This window comes from Mustela putorius, unplaced genomic scaffold (genome assembly GCF_011764305.1).
Source record: "Mustela putorius furo isolate JIRA1106 unplaced genomic scaffold, ASM1176430v1.1 tig00003859_pilon_pilon_pilon, whole genome shotgun sequence".
Classification (NCBI taxonomy): domain Eukaryota; kingdom Metazoa; phylum Chordata; class Mammalia; order Carnivora; family Mustelidae; genus Mustela; species Mustela putorius.
The window spans coordinates 29,365,982-29,385,719 of record NW_025422011.1 but is presented as its reverse complement, the minus strand read 5'-3'; the positions used below and the strand labels follow the sequence as shown (position 1 = coordinate 29,385,719).

Genomic DNA, 19,738 nt, shown 5'->3' with positions numbered 1-19,738 from the left:
CCAGGAGTGCGGCGTCTGCACCCGCAGTGGCCACCGCGAGCGGGAGACCTAAGGGGAAGGGAGAGGGCAGGGGCGAGGAAATCCAGGGAACGCGCGCCGATTGGTCCTCTCGTCGGGGCGTGCGCTTCTCTGCGCCCAGCGATTGGTGGCGGGAAAGGAGCAGGTAAACCGGCCCCCGCCGCACCGCCATTGGTCAGAGGCCTCTCTAGCTGCTACACCACTGGGCAGCGGGCCGCCAAGCGGCGCACGGATTGGCTGGAGGCGACCGCCGAGACCGGCTCCCTTCGAGCACTCGGATTGGCTGGTGGAAAGAGGCAGGTATCCGGGCTCCGGGGCTCCTCCATTGGTGGGCGGGGAAGGGGGGGTTGGGCACAGCGATTGGTGGGCGGGGGGCCGGGCCTGGGCCGGCGGGGAGCGGATTGGTCGGAAAGTAGGTTAGTGGTGCGACATTTAGGGAAGGCAGAAAGTAGGTCAGGGACGGAGGTGCCTGTTTACCCGCGCCGGACTCACCGCCGCCGCCGCCGCGGGATCCGAGTGGGGGCGCGGACGCGGGCGCTCCCGCGAGCCACGGTGAGTGTCGGGCTGGCCGCAGCCAGCGGCGCAGCCCCGGGCACCCCGTCGGGGGCCGTTAGCACCCTGGCAGGCGCCGCGCCCCCGCCGCCGCCCGGGGCGCAGCCCGGCCGCCGGGGAACCCTGCCCGACGTGCCCGCTGCCGGCCTTAAAGGGCCCGTGCCCGCTCCCTGCCCCCACCCGAGCCGCGGGGAGGCTGCGCCCCTTAAAGGCGCCGCGCCCGGCCGCCCCCATCTTCTCTCGCGGGGGCTGGCGGTGCAGGATAGGGCGGGCAGAGGTGCCGCAGGCGCCCTTAAAGGGACCGGGAAAGTGTCCGCGGGAGTACCCACCTCCCCTCCGCGGGCATCGCTACCTGACGGGGGACGGGGGGCGGGTGGGGGGGAGGAAGGAGCCAGCTGCCTCTTAAAGGGCCAGCTCCGCCCTTTGGGAGCGATGATCCGGCTCAGGGCGAGTCCTAGGATGTATCCCTGGGAGCTGGGGGGACCCTCGAGAGGACTATTCTTGACGGCTGCACCCCAAGGGCGTTGGGCAAGCAATGCCTCTTCTGCCCTTCCTCCCCATCTCCTCCCCTTCCCTTTCGGGAGCCTGTGGGGCTGGGAGGGGGCGGGAGGGCGTCTCCGTCGGGCTTGGGGAGTGCGAGTCTGCTCGCCCCTTCGGCCCTGTTGCGGGCCTTCGCGCTGCACCCGAGAATCCGGGGCCGGTAATGGGGTAGACCGCAGGACTCGAACTTTCGTCCGGCCTCCGCCGTCTGGGTCCTCGGCGGCCCCGGAGCAACCTCTCTGGGTCTTCGAGCAGGTGCCCGACGGCACGGGGATGTCGCCCGGCGTCCCGGTGTGCGCCCACCGCCAGCCCTAGAAGCCCTGGAGCCCCGCGGAGGGCGCAGCGAGGCTGGCTCTAGCGCCGGGTTTGACAGATGTCAGAAAAGAAAGGTTCCCGCTCTCGGTTGCCGGGCGTTGACAGCCAGGAGTGCTCTCGTTTGCTCGGAGATAGAAGTGGAAGAGCAAAAATTAATGCCGACCTTGTGGGGCTTGAGTCAACGACCCCCTCTCAACGACAGAGGGGTCTTGAGAGCTGGCTGCGGAGCGCAGGCAGGTGTCGGAGGGTAGGTGCAGGAGAAGAAAGGATTGCACTGGACATTGGCGTCGGATGTCACTGTAGGTGCTGGCCGATGAGGGACCAGGCTTGCCCCCCTCGCCCCACATTCCCTATCCCCCTTTCCCTCCTCCGCTTCAGCCCCTTGGCCCCTTCCCGGTCCAGTAGCCTTGTCTGGGCACTTTGGCGCTTGCCAGTCTCTTCTCCCTGCGTACAGAGCTGTTCCTCGGCATGGAATTATTAGCGAAGTTTTCTCACCCAGCTTCCAGAAATAAGATTCAGTATTTGTGAGGAAGCATTTCTTGAGTGTACCTGTATTTCCAGCGTCTTCGTTCTTTAAGAAATCCACAAAAGCTGCCCCTTAGCTGCATCTCATTTCCCACAACGCAGGCTTGTCCTTCTGACATCTGCTGCTGTTCCCCGTTTTAATCTATTTTTATATGACAACTATTATTTTAATTCTTCTGGTCCCATTGATATCAGGATCTGTCAATTTGGGTTGGTGGCGTTTTTAATTAATGTACTGGTTGAATCATGAGCTTAAAATAATCATTGCTGCTCCTGAGCAGTTTTGAATAATCTCATGCTCTTTGTGCTTGCAAGGTGGGGTGGGGGGGAGTCACTGCTGTTAAATTAAATTTCCATATCAATGAAACTCCAAAATATTTTTTAAAAACACAAAATTGAATCTTTTGGTCCATGATCTGTTACTGAGTTCGCGTTACTGATAAGCCTTTAAAACAGCTTGTTGAACCTATTTAGAAGGCTTCAAAATTGCCTATATCATCTGAAGCGGGATCTGTGGAGATATTTTGGTTTTGATGGTAGCCAGTGAATAATAATAATAATTTAAACTACGGTTAAATCTGTGCCTTATTCCAACTCCTAAAGTTTAAAAAGAGGGAGAGAGAAAGGAACAGGTGGTGGAAGAGCATTAGCCTGAGAGTTAGAACTTTCTGGTTCTGGCCCAGACTTGGGTGTTCATGGCTGTGCCACCAGGAGTGAGTCACTGAGCCTCTCTGGGTTCTGTATGCCCCAGGTGGAAAGTAAGGCAGTTGAACTAGGTGATTTCAAAGGTTCCTTCTGCTCTAGAGTTCTCTGCATCTTTAAATATTTAATACATTTGAGTTCAGGTTGTTAATTTCCCTCCAGAACATCTGAGCTGAAGTCCTATTTTCATAGGAAACTTAAACAGAACAACAGATGGGGTTTTAAAGACTCCATTTCGAATGATTTAGAAAATGATGACGACTCAGGAGTTTGCCTTCTGCAGAAGAGGTTTGCCTACCACATGGAAGAAAGGGAAGTGGCCGTGTTTTCAGATTTTTTCCTTCCATGCCAACCATCTTTGTGCAATTTATATACTAAGCAGTGAACAAGCCCGGTGGAAAGACTTGGCCTTGTTAGCACAACTGCATGAAAATCTATAGAAACTAAATATTTCTTATCTCTTTTTGTTGTAAGAGTTGCTTTCCTTCTGTGAGCTGTCTTCTGTTTGTGATTGCAACATGAGCTCTGAGGGTGGTAAGAGAGAGTCTCAAAAGAAGCAATTTCTGCACCTTACCATGTTACAGTTACGGAGGAATTTTAGTTAGCATCATGGTTGATACTTGCAGGGAAGTAAAACTCATCTCTAGACCTTGAGGTTTAGTGAGTCGCCCAGGAACACAGGCACCCTTCTGCAGTCTTTTCTCACCTCATTGCCACTTTGTCACGACCCCCAGATTTACCCCAAACGGCCACCCTGGCTTTTCTCCTCTTCCTCTCTCAGAACAAGACCTGCTCAGCCCCCTCAGCATCTCTTCCTTCCTGCTCAGAAGGTCCTGTCTTCTCTATCTCCCCCCCCCCACCCCAAGTCTCCTCCTCTCTTTCCAGTTCAGAAAAAGCAACTGGATCTTGCATCTGTTTCTTTTCCTTGGACTTTCCCTTTGGGCAGGAGCCTGGACTTCAGTGGCAAGATCTGGGACTTGGGTTCTGATTAGACAATTGCTTGATCCTTCTCACCGCAGGCTCCTCCTCTGCGGTGCAGTGACAGTGCCTGCCTCACAGAGTCTGTGTCGGGGTCAAGGGAGATGGTGCATGGCAAATGCCTGGCATACAGGAAGCCCTCCCTTTGGGCCTGCTGCCACTCCCTCCCAGCGCTGTCATGGTCCTGCCCCCCTGAAAATCCTCCAGGCTGTTTGTCCTCAGGCTCCTCACAAACCCAGAGAAACCTTCATCTCAATTTAGTAGAGGAAGGATGGAAGGGGGGAGGACATAGCCCTTCTGCGGGCCCGTGATGCAGCAGGCAGCTTTGACTTGTCTGTATGTGGTACTCCTGAATCTCCCACCCTCTGCCTGCTCTCGTCTACCACCTTCTCCATAGTTCTCAAACATCTCCGCCAACTTTCCGTCTTGAATTCCAGGGGCCTGTCCTTAGTCCAGAATGGTCATTCCCAGCCCCTGTGCAGCTGTTCCCCTACTTTTCTTTCCATTCTTCTTGAAATTCCCTTCTTCTTCAGCCTTTGGGTCATGATGCTTTCTTGGTTCCCTTCCTACATAGCATAAAGGTAGGTTTTTATCCTGGCCCATTTTCAGTCCTAATCTGTCTCTCCTGCTTCAGCTGCCAGCAGGTTCATTGTAGATGTTAACGGCAGCTGAGAGCCGGCATTCGTGACTTTGGAGTTCTGGGTTGCAAACTGCTTGCAAGCACTGTCTCATTTCATCCTCATAACACACCGGTGCCTGTGCCCCCTCAGCGCCAAGCTGTCCTGAGAGCCAGTTTGTTGGAGCGGTGAAAAGTGCAGACTTTGGAGCAGATCGCACATCCTAACTGTTCCTTACCAGCTTTATGACATGTAGTCAAGTTGCTTTGCTCGCTGTCTTGGTAACCTCAGTTATAAGACTGGGATCTCTGTGGTGTAGATTAAATGAGTTAAAACTATTTAAAAAAATACATGAAGCCCTTCATGGCACATAGTGAGCATTCAGTGAATGTTAGCTCTTGGTACTTCTGCTCCTTCTCACCTCTCCGTACCCAGCCTGCCTGTCCACGTGCAAGGGACTCTTTAGTCAAACTGAAAGGCTGTCTGTTGGCTGGATCAGCCCTTGTCCCACCATCTTCCAGCTTTCTCATGTCAAAATCTTACTCTTCTGTAAGACCCAGCTCAGGTGCGTGATCCTCCAGGAACGATTTCTTCATTGTGTTTTTCTTCCCCCTCCACAACACCTGGCAGCATTGCCCCCTGGCCCTTGGTTTAGCTTGAATTCATAGTACTGCTGCATCGGTATTGGGCTGGGCTGTCTCTGGGACTGTCTCCCCTGCTTGCTTGGGACAACTTTGCGGGGAGTTCATCTTGCTTTCCCCAAATCACAGGCACAGGGAGCCTTCGGGATGTGCTTTTCCAATCTAATCAGTGATCTTTGAGGAGGAGGAGTTGGAATGGGTTGCATCACAGACACACGTTGGACATGACCACGAACAGTTAGGTCTACAGGGAAGAGAGGTTTGAGTTTGGGACTTAAAGTGGTTGGGGGGGTGAGATTGGATAAGCTTTAGTCATCTTTGCTTTAGGGGAATGTTGAGTGCTGGCATACGATGAGAAATGATTTTTACGTTAGTACATGCTGTACTTTGAAATAGTATAAACTCATGTTCATCAAGCCAGGTTAAGAAGGGGATGGAGGTCTGCCTGATTTCCTATTCTGATTAATACTCTACCCGTTGGATGTTGTACGTATACTGAGTAAAACGTTTGCGTATATTTGTGCCTTCAACTGCTGTTTGAAATGTGTGATCTGGGCCACTTAGTTAGCTTGAGTCTCACTTAACCTCATTTGCAAAACAGAAATAATAGTACTGGTGGCATTAGTGGCTAACGTTTATTGAACACTGTCTGTGTACCCGCAAAGATGTTAGGCACCTTATGTTTATTAACCCATTTAATCTTCATCACAACCCCATGAGGTAGGTACCGTAATTATCTTCTTTTTTTTTCCCCCACAAGTGATGTGGTTTTGGAGACTGCCCGAGGTCACTCAGCTGGTATGGGGTGGGCAGGATCTATGCCCGAGGACTCCAGAGTCTGTTCTCTAAGCTCTGTTGCCTGGGTCTGCTGGTAGGGACGGGGGCCAGGGAGGAGCCACTACTGGAAGTGCTGTGTGTGCGGTGCCCAGCACCGTGCTGGAAGGCAAGCAGGCCCGCGGAGGTTGCTAACCCATCTTACTGTTGACGCATGTGGTCACACACCTCCTCTTCATCACGACTGAAGTCCTCTGCAGCAGGACACGATGCCCGTTCCGATAGTTCACGAGCATTCTTCTCACATCGTGTTGCGCATGTCTGTCTCTCTTGCTTCCTCATGCCCTACTGCGGCATTGCTCTGACATGGGCCTTGCCAGGCTCAGCCAGCCCCTCCCTGGGCAGCTCCGAGCATTGGATGAACCTTCCAACGGAGCTTGGTACCCCTTGCCTTCCTCTAGCCATCTGCAGGGCTCCTCACTGGGGAGGAGACCTTTTCACTGTCTCTCACCACCTTCTTCTTCTTCTCCCCAGCTTTTTAGCCCGAAGCAGGCATCAACAGCCTTGGTGTATATATATATTTTTTAATACCAGTTGTTTTCTGAATACATTTAGATAGTAAGAGAAACATTGTCTTATGTCAAGAACCTGTTACATAAAAATGTGTTATATAATGTTCAAATATATACTGCACAGTGGAATTAGATACCACTCTTTTTTTTCCCCCAAAGAATAGAAAGATAATAAACACAGGCTATACTGAATGTAATTAACCTTGGATTTGGAAGGCCTGGAAAGACATGCTGTGCCCTCAGAGCTATTGTTTGGAACCTCTGTTATCCTCCTTGAGTGATCCAAGTGTAGGATGTATGGGAAGTTGACCTGAATCTGCCATGGAATGCTATTGTGAAAGATTCTGGAAATTGTCTTTTTCAAGGGAGGGGTGGAGGGAGTTCCTTGACATCTTGCTTACTTAGGTTATTCTCATATCCAGGCAGAGGGAAGAAGCTCTTTTTGCCCCTTATACTTAGACCAGTGAGGGTGTCTTCTGTTTTCTGTTCTCTGCCTCCTTCAGTTCTTTCCATACAATGGGGCCAACTTTGCCTTCCAGAAACAGCCCTGTTGCCAGTGGCCTGTGGTTGACGCCCCCATGTTCAGTGCTCCAGGCTCTCCAGAGTCGGACCCTATTCCCCCTCAGTGGCCCTGCTTCTCCACCCCAACCCCATTGCCAGACTGAGCCGGAGGTGGGAGGTTCTGTGCTGCTTAGCTCTGCCCTCCCCTGCCTCAGCCGCCCGCAGGCCTTACATCTCCCTGCTGTCTGTCTTGCTCACCTCTCCCCCTTGACCCAAGGGGCCTGTCGCCTTTGTCCTAGCCTGCCTCAAATTGCACTTCTTGCTTGATGAAGCCTCCTCTGGTGACATTTGCCCCTTCACTTATGCACTCTGTCTCTCTTTGTCACTTTTGATTGCCAGCCATTTGCTCAGAAGCAGTGTGCTTCATAATTAGCAAATTATCACATTGTAGCTAATCGGGATGGCCAGCTCTCTCATTTTTCAATCGTTTCCCAAGTAAGTATCTTGTTCTCACTTCCCATTCTCCAACTGTACTCATTTAGCCCTTCAGTGTAGTGGATTGGATGCTTACTGTGTACACAATACTGTTAACAGGAGATACCAGAGAAGACAGAGTCCCAGCCGGAGACAGATCATGAACAGTTGAAGACATTCTTTTCTGATAGTGTCGATGCGAGGAAGGCAATTGCATAGAGTAAAACAGCAGTGACAATGAATGGTGAGAGGGAGGTTGCTTTAGCTGGGTCCCTTGGGGAGGCCTTTCTGAAGAGGTGACATTGAAGCTCAACTGCAGGAAGATCAGGGGACAGTGTCCCCAAAAGTGGGAACAACAAGTGCAAAGGCCCTGAGTTTGGAAGGAGCTTGTTTCTGAGGAAGGCAAAGGACTGGTAACCAGTTTATCTGTTCCTTGTACGCAGATATTTTATCCTCCCTGTAACCTGAGCCAGTGCCAGAAAATCTCTGTAAATACTCACATACAGAATGGGAGCATTGGGCCTTAATTATATCTTGTATAAAGAGCAGTTAACTAGACTTTGCACAGAAGGCTTTTAATAAAACTTTATATTGCACATAAATTAACGGTTCAAAGGGTTTTCTCATAAATGTCCCCCTAGCACGTTTCATCAGCGATTACTGTTTTCATTGTGTTTGGTGCAGGGCTTCAGCCCTCAGGAATCTGTTTCACATGTGCAGCCATCTTCTAAGCAGGTCTGCTCCAAAAGTTCATTTGTAAGGCACTTGAAACCTGGGATGAATTTTTCTATAGAAAAAGATGAACCGACTCATGGCTTAATTTCCAGGCAAGCCCACAAAACACCATTTCACGCTGACTGTGGTTGAAGCCATGCTGTTTAGCGCTGAAGTATTCACAGCATTAATTACGCCTTCTGCAGCTGGACCCCCTCATCTAGATGTGGCATTCTAGGTCATTTACTGTTAGCATCAATGGGACCATCTCTTCCTGTTTTTCCAGTCTGCCAAAAAAAGTTTTATGAAAGGAATTCTTCCCATGGTGCCTTCAAGATTTAGCTCCCCATGTTATAAATGAGCCCGTGGCATGCAGAGTGTGGGGAGAGCCCTGCCCTGGGAGCTGGGAGCACCTGGGGCCCAGTCTCGGCCCCACCCCTGACTTGCTGAATAACTTGGAGGAAGCTGCCCTCCCTAAGCTTTGACTTTTCTGGTCCTTCTTGAATATAAAAGCCTGTTTTCTCACCACCGTGGGAAAACACATATTTCATTGCTCCAACCTACCCTCAAATGGCTGCCTCCAGTTTCTTCTTGAAGAAGTAGATGTACTCAAATAATGAGGAGCTCCAGAAGTTCCGGGTATGGTGCTCCGCAGTTAGAAAGCCCACTCCGTCTGCACCCTCATGCTGATCTGCTATCTTTCTTAATGAGTGGAAAGAAATCTCGTCCTAGAACTTTCGGTCCAGATAAGATTCCTGTGTTCTTGGCCAACTTATCTTCCATATAATTATGTAAACTGGTTTTTCTTTTTAACTCTTAGGGATAAAAATGGTGACTATGGTTTGTTACTTATGAATTATACTTATAAGTGCCCTTAGGGAATGGAATGAATTTGCAGGAGAGAGCAGAGCTGAAAGAGTGTGGGATCAAAAACAATTTTAAATGTTAAATGCAAAGCTATTTTCAGTATCCTGCTGGAGGAAAAAAAAAATTTTTTTTTTAAGGCTTTCGATGATAGAAGCGGTTTCTGCTCCAAAGGAGAAAAGAGCCTCAGGTTTTGCGGTGGTGAAAGCGAGCTAACGACCGTCCCTCCCTTCCTCCTTGCCCCTTTCTGTTTCCCTTTGGTGTCATGAACCACATTTGCTATTTGACAGGTTTGCCTTTTAAAGGACTCTGGGACACAGGGCGTTAGAGCTCACATGGCCCAGGGCATGGGCACTTTGCTGCAGACTTCCCCACCAGATTCAGAAGGGAAGCCTTCTTGGGATTAAAACAGCACTTTCAGCATGGCCTCTGTATGGTCAGTTGTGAATGAGATGTTGTTTTTTGTCTTTTTATTTTTTCCTTACATGAAAGCATAGCAAGGAGTTGGGGCAAGAAGTTTCTGCTGGGTTTCACTTTGCAGCTGGAAGGTGGTATGATACCTAGCCTTCCTCCGTAGATGCTAGACTCCGAACAGAATTATGTCTCTTTTGTTCTTGGCTATATCCTCACAACTACGACAGCGTCTGCACAGAGTAGTTACTTAAGTACTTACCAAATGAATGAGTTCAGCCTGGGAAAACCTCAACTTTCCTTCCCTGTCTAGCCCTCGTGAGCTTGGTCTCACAGTGTACTTCGGAGTTTAGGTGACCACTTCCTTGGACATCTGTGTTTTTCTTGTTCTTCGGCCTGGTCAGATACTAGTATCTTTGATTGATGATCAGGACTTAACTGGCCATGGTTGTCCTTGCCTGGCTGATGTTCATCTTTATGTTATCTTTAATTGGCCTCAAAGTACAGCAAATCAATAGCTGGGCCACATTGATGGAAAGAAAACTTACTGTGTATTTCTTTGGGCATAAGTACTACACATTTATTTATTCAGTCAACATGTATCTGAGGGGCCAAAGGCCAGGCACTCAGGCTAAACCCAGAGGCAAGAAAGCAGAAAGAGTTGTAGGGGCTCCTGGGTGACTCAGTCAAGAGCATGTGACTCTTGATCTCGGGGTTACAGTTTCAAGCCCCATGTTGGGTGTAGAGATTACTTAAAAAATAAAATCTTGAAATTTTTTTTAAAAGATTTTATTTATTTATTTGACAGAGAGAGATCACAAGTAGGCAGAGAGAAAGGCAGAGAGAGAGGAGGAAGCAGGCTCCCTGCTGAGCAGAGAGCCCAATGTGGGACTCGATCCCAGGACCGTGAGACCATGACCTGAGCCGAAGGCAGCGGCTTAACCCACTGAGCCACCCAGGCACCCAAATCTTGAAAATTTTTAAAGAAGAATGAGTTGTTATAGCCAAGGAGCCTGCAGTTTCATCTGTTGATGGAAGATAATCCAAGGCCATGTATAATGCAGTGAAGTAGTCTAGACTATTTGTAAGTACCGCAAGAATTCAGAGACCAGAGAGCTCTTTGTGAGCTGTCATGGGAAGAAGGAGGCCTCATGGAAATGATCAGGTTTAGTCCAGATCTTTAAGGATGGGTAGGATTTAGAGTCACAGACAAGGGGTAGCACAGGTATTTCCAGGGGGTAGATGGGTGGGAACATAGCACAATTAAAAGCATAGAAGTAGGAATGACCAACCTGTATACAGGAACAGAGACTTGCGTAGAATGGAGGGTTCTCAAAAAGTGGTGGAAATTTAAGTTTGGAAGATCAGTCAATGCCTAAACACGAAGCACATCATGTCTTATGATGTCCTTAGCATTTCACATGCATGATCTGATTTAATGTGTTGTAAAACCCCATGAAAGGGTATTGTGATTATTAGCATCATTTTAGAGATGAGGATTTTGAAGCATAGAGTGATCCAGTGACCTCCCTAAGGTGAGCATAGCTAAAAAGCAGAGGATCAAAGCTTTAAAACTAGGCCATGGAAGCTCTTGACCATTGGACGCTGCTGTCTCCCAGTGTCCTCCACATGCAGGATTTGGACTTGGTTGGGGTGTTGGAGTCATGAGTTGGAAATAGACAAGGCTCTATTTAGCCCACTCCTTCATTTTGTAGATTAGGAAACTCTGAAGTTAAGTGGCAAGTCAAAGTTTACCTGGTGAGGTATAGACTGGTCAACAGTGGAGGGAGAACCACTGGAGTTAGTTTTTACTGTGGTTCTGATTACTATTTCAGTTATGTGAAATAATTATCCTGAAGCATCAATCCAGTGTCAGTGTTTCAGTTGGATCAGGGCGGAGAGGGACTAGCCACAACAGGGACCTGATAGGAGGCTGCTAGCTGAATCCAGACAGTTAGAGGGAGCCAGAGCTGGGAATTGTCAATTATGTTAATTGGCATGGCTGTTTTCCGTCACCCTTTAGATTTCTAGAGTGCAGGGAACATCTGCCTGTGTGAGTGTCTTTCAAGTATGTGAATCTTCACTGTACTGTGACCGAGCTGCCTTGGTTAATGAATTCTCCAGAAGCAAAGCACCATTATGAAAGTTGAATATTTAAAAACAAATACCCACGTTTTCTGGAAAGAGAACCAGATGAGGAACCAGATAACTTGCATTCTGGGCTGCTTCTGCTACTCAAGCAACAGAGAGCCTGAGCCAAATTACTTGAATGTCTCAAATGGGCTGATTCCTTATCTGTGGAACAGGTGTAACAATTCCTGCCCAGCCCCTTACAGTGTTGTTCTGATGCTGGAATGAGATAAGGAAAGAATAAAGGTTTTGAAAGCTGTAAAGTTGCTCCAGGGCTCAAGGGAGCCAAGGGAGCCGCAGCTGTAGTGTTCACCATGAAGGAGTACTGGCCTTGCAGAGATAGCCTGGAGGGCAGTGAAGGGAGTTCTCCCGCCTCCAGGGCCTGTTTAGGGATGCGGCGCTGTCCACCAGATGGGTGCTGACGGGCCTCACTTTGCTGGGTAGGGCAGTATTTGAAGGTGGAGATATATTTCACCCTTAAAGAGATGCGGAGCCACAGCCTGGGCATGGCTGGAAATGTTAGGCGTAGATACTCACATTAATCTGTTCTCTGCACATACCTCTCAGAATAGAGATGGGCAGCTGTGAGCCAGAAAACAAGTGTCAGGATCTAGACAGCCAGTTGGGTATGCTTAGATGTTTCACCTATCCTGGGGCATGAGGCAGAAATCCAGAAGAACCTTGATTAGCCTAGGGACTAATGGGTGAGCCAGCACACTGTCCAGGTAATACCTGATTCTAAAGCCTGTAGAAAAGTCTTGATTGGAGATGGGCCAGATCTTAATTTTTGTTCGTTTAGCATGGTATCATCATCATCATCATCATTATTACTTAACATTTCAGCATTTGCCATCTGCCAAAAACTGTGTGAAGTGCTTATATGCCTTTTCCCATTTAATAAGTAACTCTGTGGGGTGGACACTGTCAGTCTCATTTTCTAATTAGGGAGACTGAGACCCAGAGATGCTTCAGATAACATACAGTGGGTGGGAAAGCTGTGATTCAAACCCAGGACAGTCTCTGGAGCCTACACTCTCAACCACTATCATCTTCTTTCTCCTTTTTCCTTGGTACTCCACATGCTTCCTGCCCCTGGTTTTGAGGTTTCTGACAGCACAGAAAGCATTTTTGGTCAATAAATGACACATTATACAGTGGCCTCAGCTCACTGTGGCTCTGTCTTTTTTGTAGCCCATGGCTGACATTGAGCAGCTCTCGCTGGCTGCTTACAGCCCATGAACAAATGGATGCCAGCCCTGAATGTAGCAGATTGACTAACTCTTGCCCTCTTATGCATGTGCGAATTTAAAGTGCAGCAAAAGGCAGGGAAAAGGATTGCTCTGGGTCAGTTTTTCAGAAAGTGGCCAGGTAGCTTGTAGACCACTCAGCATTCATTATGTTGCTTGTCAAAATCTTCCCATCAAAGTCTTTGCAAATGTCATGATTCTGATAGTACCATTTACCTCTGTGTGTGATTTATGAAGTAGCTTTTACATGCATTGTCTTGTTTAGTCTTCACTATGGCCCCATGAGGAGAGGTGTTATAAAGACTCATTTTGCAGGCTATGAAGTATCTGGAGAGTTTAAACTACTGCCCCGGGTCCCAAAGCTAGTCGGTGGCAGCCAGGACTTAACACATTGCTTTACTGACTTTAACTTTTACTCTTTTCCGAAGTTTCTCTTTGCTTTCTCTGTAAAAGATGTTAATTGATCTGACTTACTGTATTCAGAAGTCCGCAGTAATTACTAAAGTGAAGTGTTTTGTGCTATACACTGTTAGCGAATCAGAATAAATAAAAGGTCATGTAATTGGTGGTTGTGTTGGGTTAGTTGATTTGCAGTTGCTTTCTATGGCATAGAATACACCTATATCTTTTGTGGCAGACTGTTACACCAAAAGCGCTTCTAGCTTTAAAAGCCCAAAATCTTCGGTGAGCCAGGCTGAGTCAGTCAGTTAAGCATCTGCCTTCGGCCCAGGTCATGACCTCAGGGCCCTGGAATCAAGCCCCACATCAGGCCCCCTGCTCAGTGGAGAGTCTGCTTCTCTCTCTCCCTCTGCCCACTATCCCTTGCCCACATGCTATCTTTCTCTCATAAAATATATTCTTTAAAAAAAAGGAAGTCCAAAGGCTTTAATAGATGATCAAACATGGAATTTATGTAATGTCTTTTAAAAGTTGACCATCAAATTCTCGGTTAGGAACACAAGCTCCTGTGATCACATTGTTTCCATGGAGAAATTAGCCTTGGCTCACATCATTTCGGCTGTTGGTGCCTTTTCCAGGAATGGAGTTAGCCGCTGTAGGAGAGAGGACTGGTCGTGCTTATCACTTACAGTGCTCTCCCCTCCTGTTATTAAAGGGGGCTGATTTGCTTCTGTGCGCTCTTTCAATTTTTCCTGGGATCTGAACATAAATCATCTTTGAGGTCCTGGTATTTGTATTTTTTAGAATTTTTCCCTTAAATAAACCTGAATGGAACACTTCCTTATGTAGTTTTGAACCTCCTCTTTGAAGTTTTAATTAGTGGCAAGGGGCTTTACTTGGAGAATGTACAACTGTTGTACTCAACAGTACAACAGGCCTGTTGTACTGAAAGCAAGTGTACATAGAAAGCAAGTGTTGTTGTACTCAAGCCTTTTTGGTTGGGATACCAAGTAAGTTCCTGTATTAAAGAGATCCACAGTCACAATGGCTGAAACTAGTCCATAGTAGGTAGTGGTTTGGGCCTTCCATCTTCATTATGTGGTTTCCACTTGGTGGTTGAAGGGGGAAGCTTCTAATTTGAACATCTCCTGGGGGAAGGGGGAGTATCATTATAAGGTCAAGACCTGGCGGTAGCACATTCTTTTATCCTAGGGGCCAGAACTTAGTTATATGGCTTCATTAACTACAAAAGGAGGCTGAGAAATATCTTTAAGTGGGAGGTCATGAGTCCAGCAAAATCTATTTTTAATAGTGGAGAGGAGATTGAACATTAGGAGAAGCTTGCGGTGTACTGCCTTGCAGTACCCATGGGAAGGATTCAGTAGAGTTTGGAAGCTCTCCTGAGAGCTGGGGAGATGCCTGAGCCCAGGGTCAGAACCTAGGCAGGCACAGAGAAATCAGGACATGTGTGACCATCTGGAACTCAGGGCGACTCATGGCTCAGAAACTAGGCAGCCAGGTAAAGCCAAGGTGCCAGAAGGAATACGAATAGTCTGAAAGACTTCCGTTGTCTGTTAGAGGAAGATTCATCAGTTTAAGTGGTATAGTAGACAGGGAACTGAGCTAGGAGCCAGAAGACCTAGGTTTGAGTCCAACCTCTTCTGCTTCATAACATGGGGCAGAATACTTTGAAAACCGTTTGCTTTGTCATCTACAATATGGGAATAACGGTGATGGCCTTTCCTGTCTTCCAGGCTTGGGGTGAGAGTAATGGAAGGGGGATGGGCTCTGCAAACTGCAGCTCCGTGGAAACTGGCCTTGCGTCATTGTTACTCACCTGTGTCCCCAGCACCTGCTGTTTACCGGCTGGCATGGACATACTGGTGTGAAATGTGAATGAATGTGTGATATGTGAGAGGTGGGAAAGAAAGTGCATTGTGTGAAGAGATCTTGATTCTGGGTGGTCTTCTCTGCTGGGCAGAGCGGTTCTTCTGCTCTCTACTGGCTGCAGTCTGGACCTCCGTGTACAACCAGGTGCCCTACCGGGACATGGGCAGCCTTCAGGGCAGCTCCCAACCTGGTAGTGCAGGACATATAATACATCTATGGTGAGGCCATTTGCTTATTCCACTGAGGAAGTGACTGAATCCAACAAAACAGGAGTTAGGACTTCCAGTTGGATGTCATGGTCCATGACTGAGAACTGATCATTGTTAAATAGTCTGGCCTGCCTGCAGATTGGAAAACGAAGCCTTCCAAGGCTGTCAGAACTTAACCTCTTACTTCAAAGTAATAAGATGGGGTTGTAAAATTCCCCTGTTAATTTTTTTTAAAAAGGTATTTTTTTTAAGATTTTATTTATTTATTTGATAGACAGAGATCACAAGTAGGCAGAGAGGCAGGAAGAGAGAGAGGAGGAAGCAGGCTCCCTGCTGAGTAGAGAGCCCGATGCGGGGCTTGATCCCAGGACCCTGGGATCATGACCTGAGCCGCAGGCAGAGGCTTTAACCCACTGAGCCACCCAGGCGCCCCTCCCCTGTTAATTTGAAAAAAAAAAAAAAATGTGGCTTGTTCAAAACAATGAATGTTTACTGAAAATATGATAGAAGTAAGCAATTACAAAGATAAGCTTATGGTTTCCATCCTATGGGTGTTTCTATCCTGGCCAGAATGATTTTTTTTTTCTCTTGCTGGAGAAATGGGGGCTCAGTGGATAATCAAAAAAATTTTTTTAACTTTGATTCATTTTGTTATTTAATTTGTTTATTCACTAAGAGTGACCTTCTTTCTTGGAATGCAGTGGAGTATTTTTAAATGGACTTTACTGGGAAAAAGCAGGACTTGAGCTTACATTCACAGTATGCTCCTGCCTCTGTTAAAGGCTTCATGCATAGAAGGAGGGAAAAGCACCAAAATGTTAACAGTGGTTCTCATCTTGTAAATTCAAGGTGATTTTTATTCTCATCTCCTTCTCTGTGGTTTTCTATTTTTCAATATTGAGCTTGTGTTACTCCTATAATCATAAATGGCTAGTTAAAAATGAGTCTCGTAAATTAATACTCTCCAGCCAAATCAAGAATTTTTATTCTTGGCAACCTGGCCTGAGCTATAAGCTCTCATGTTAACTTAGACCTAGCCAGGTGATTTTCTGCAAGTTAAGGGATTTGTTAGAAGGAGGATGTTTTCCCTGTGGAAATCAACACAGAAAGCAATTGTTTTGTAATATGTCAGGAAAGAGGTCCTAAGGAACTCCGCTCCTGGAATTTGACCAGCCTGTATTATGGAAATGAACTTTGCAGCTTTCCCACCCGCCATGGGACTGTTTTCCTTTCTCTTATACCCCTGTGCTCTTCAGGGACCCCCAACTCCATCTACCTGGGACTGGAGGACCCTGTCCTTTGTTCTCTTAGGCCCTGCACTTCCTATGTCCTCCGTGCCTGTTCCCCGCCATCTGTTTGTGACTATAGATTTGGTCGTGGTTTCTTCCCACCACCACGTTTGCAGACTGAAGAGAAGCAGTTGTTCTCTTCCCCATCACAGGTGTCCCTTGCCCTTGTCATTGCCCAGGGGAGTGGCCTGAGCTGTGCTCCTAGGACAGAATGAAGAGGAGGGCTGAGGACTGTAGGGGAAGGGTGGGGATACTGAGCTGGCTGCAGAACCTTGGAGAAGCCACTGGGCCATCCAGCGAGCACTTGGCCCGACCGTGGCAAGGCCCGCTCTGGCACAGCTCCGCAGACGACAGCTTGGTGTCGGAAGCCCTGCATTGATCTGTTGCTGTCCTGTGATGTGGCTGTCACCGTTCTAGATGCTGTCAGGGGGCACAGTGATGAGCAAGGCAGACCTGCCCTCTGCCGTCATGGAGCTTTCATTCCCGTGGGTGAGAGAAATCGTTTACAGGGAAATAAATGAAACTCATTATGGATTGTAAGAATGGCATCAGAGATGGTTACCTGTGCCCTTTTGTAGTGGAACAGGCGGGCTGGGGTTGGGATGATTCCAAGGCCTGGCACCTTCTGTGTCCCTGGTGCTTCATGAGAGGAGAGGAGATGGGGAGGAGGGAAGAGATTGGGGAGGTGTCTCAGGGAAGCTGAGTCTGCCTGGGGCCAGGTGTGGGCCTGCAGCCCCGCAGGGAGAGCAAACGACCCCCAAGCCCGGGGCTGACCCTCTGGGTCATCCCACTTGCCCATCTCTGGGCTGCAGGCACACATCCTCCTTTCCCACAGAGCGATGAGCCCCACAAAGCAGCCCCCATCTGTCCTAGGCCAAGCGTTGTGTTTTCGCCCTTATTTGCAAATTCTGGTGAGGACCAGCCTCGCTGTGTCCCTCCAGTCGGATGCTGGACTACTGTTCCTTTAAGGGCCAGGATTTTCTGTTGTTGTTGTTGTTTTAATGAGCTCCTCCCTGCCACCCCATCCTGTACCCACTCCTGGTCCTTTCCTGGGGGCTCAGAGTCTGGCCTTGTGCGGATTTAGGCCATGTTGGGTGACACGGCCCTTCCCGCAGCTCTCCATCACCCACGCTTACAGGGCCTTTGGCCATCGCTCTCTGCTTGCCTTTCAACTGCCCAGAAAAGCCAGAAGTTGGGTAGTTGTGAGTGATTTTCCTGAGCTTCCTTATTGAATCTTCTTTTCTATTATGCTTCTCTGTCAGATGGGCCATTTGTCCTGCTCTTTGTGCCCCGGCTTTCTGAAAAACCAGGACAAACACGACCCTCACTCCTGCGGACCTCAGTGACTGTGTTTGCTGACCCTTCTCCTCCCATCTTCCCCTTCAAAGAACAAAGCCTTTGAAGCTTTCCTCACACCGGTTTGATGCAGTATGGGAAGCTTCTAGTTCCCTGCCTCCCAGAGGGGTCTGGGACCCACTTTGGCTTCCAGAGCTCCCCTCAACTGCTCTCCTACCCATGAGCTGTGATGCTGAACCAGAGAAGAAGTCATTCTTGCTGTGATTATCTAATACTCCTACCAGGGCCGACAGGAAGGTCCTTTGTTACTAAATCAATTTTCTTGGGGAGTGGGGAAGCTTGTTACTATTCTCATCCTTTTCGTGGTGTTACCATTCCTTTAAAAATATATCTGCATAAATGCATGTGTGTGTCTGCATGTTTCTATAGTTCTACAGATAGCAAAGGTCTTCGGCATGAGGGCAGCCCTCACAGGACTTGGATTTAAACCCCGGGAGTGGTTGTGATCTTTGGGGCCATATATCCCTTTGTCCCTTTATCAACTGGCTGACTTTGTAAAGTTTTGTTTCAGCCTTCATTTCATAGTCTCCCTGGTTTCTGGGAGAGCTTTGGGGTTCGGGGTTTGTGGCATTCGGAGAAGGAGGCAGTCATTGGATCCACCCCTTAAAGACACAGACTCAGTGAGGAGGGCCTTCCATTGCCTGCCTAGTGCCTGTGGCTCTGAGGCCCCCGGGTTCTCTTACACAGTGTCCTCACTGAGGACTGGAGCTTTGAGGCCTCAGGGCCAAGGCTCCTGTCTGGAGTGCACCTGTTACAGTCATGATGGCCCAGGCCATCTGCAGACCTCCTTCACTTGGCCCTAGCATGGTGGAATGAATCCAGGTTGCTTTGAAATAAGCAGTTTTATTTAAAACAAGTTTAATCCCAAAGTTGCCTCTGAGGTGGTCTGAATGGCTATCCCCTCTGCTCCTATGTTTCATCTGGTTAGCACAGCGGCCTGGCTGGCAGGCCCCCCTGACCCCTGGACATGGCTTTGCCTCCCTCTGCTAAGGAGGGCACAGAGAAGGCGTGCTTTCCCTTGGTCTGAAGCAGGATCAGCCTGCGCGAGTCGGTGGGAATGAGGGACCCATCTCTTTGTTCACTGTTCATTGAGGGTCTCCTGTGTGTCTGGTATGATGGGAAGCCACTGGAGCATTGAAAGCAAAAAATTAACACATGATTTCTGTGTTTAAAAGGTTCTCCTGGCTGCCTGTGGGCCAACATGGGAAGGGTAAGCGTGGAGCAGAGGGATGGGTTAGGAGCTGGGGGTTCTGGGCCAGGCAGCCAGGCTGACTTGGACACTGCGGGGAGGCCTCTGTGTGGGCACACAGGGCACGGACAGGCCTTCACTGGCTGCCCTTGCCCTTTGCCCTGGGGCTCTAGATTCCCTGCACCACGAGCCTGCCCTAAGTGTGCCAGGCCCTGCCGAGCTCCTACTTCATGGCTGGTGATGCTCACTGCACCTGGAATGTTCTCTTCCCCTGCTTCCCAATCCTGGTGGTTCTGCCACTGCCTCACCCAGTAACCTTGGGTAAGTTACCAGATCTTTCTTGAGCCTCCATTTCTTCCTCTATAAAAGAGTGATCATAGAACTGCCTCATGGGACTGGGAAGGAAACACAAGATGCACTAGACTATGATCACTGCAGGCCTCTGCCTTGGTCTCCTGCTTCCAACCTTGCCCTGCTCTGTGCGCTCTCTGCCCAGCGACCCAGTGAGGAGGGGTCCATTTGAGTCATACCCTGACTCAGAACCCTCTTGACAGTAGCTTCCTGTCTCACTCAAAGAAAAAACTAAATCCTCCACGTGGCCCACAAGGCTGCCCAGTGCCCCTCTGACCTCATCTCCCACCCCAGGGCCTGGTATGTAACCAAGCAAGCTGAGTCGTGCCGAGCTCACTGTGGAGCATGTGGGTGGCCACCCCTGCCCCCAAGTTACGCAGTGCACAACTCATGTGGCCGGAAGCACAATCTTGGCTGCCCCTCTCTTGTTCCACTCTGGCCACATTGGAGACCTTGCTGCTCTGCAAACCTGCCAGGCCT

The 19,738-nt window shown here is 48.9% G+C and overlaps 1 protein-coding gene across 10 annotated transcripts in view; it reads left to right on the top strand.

Annotated features, from left to right (window-relative positions):
- The first annotated feature begins 406 nt into the window (after positions 1 to 406).
- ARNTL (aryl hydrocarbon receptor nuclear translocator like) overlaps positions 407 to 19,738 on the top strand; it is a 105,047-nt gene continuing 85,715 nt past the window's right edge. For 4 of the 10 annotated variants that reach the window (XM_045065788.1, XM_004752015.3, XM_045065784.1 and 1 more), the window contains exon 1: positions 409 to 570. The gene's annotated coding sequence lies outside the window, so the exon portion shown is untranslated. Of the gene's footprint in view, positions 571 to 19,738 lie in introns of all 10 variants that reach the window. The other 6 variants (XM_045065789.1, XM_045065793.1, XM_045065794.1 and 3 more) reach the window with 3 other exon arrangements.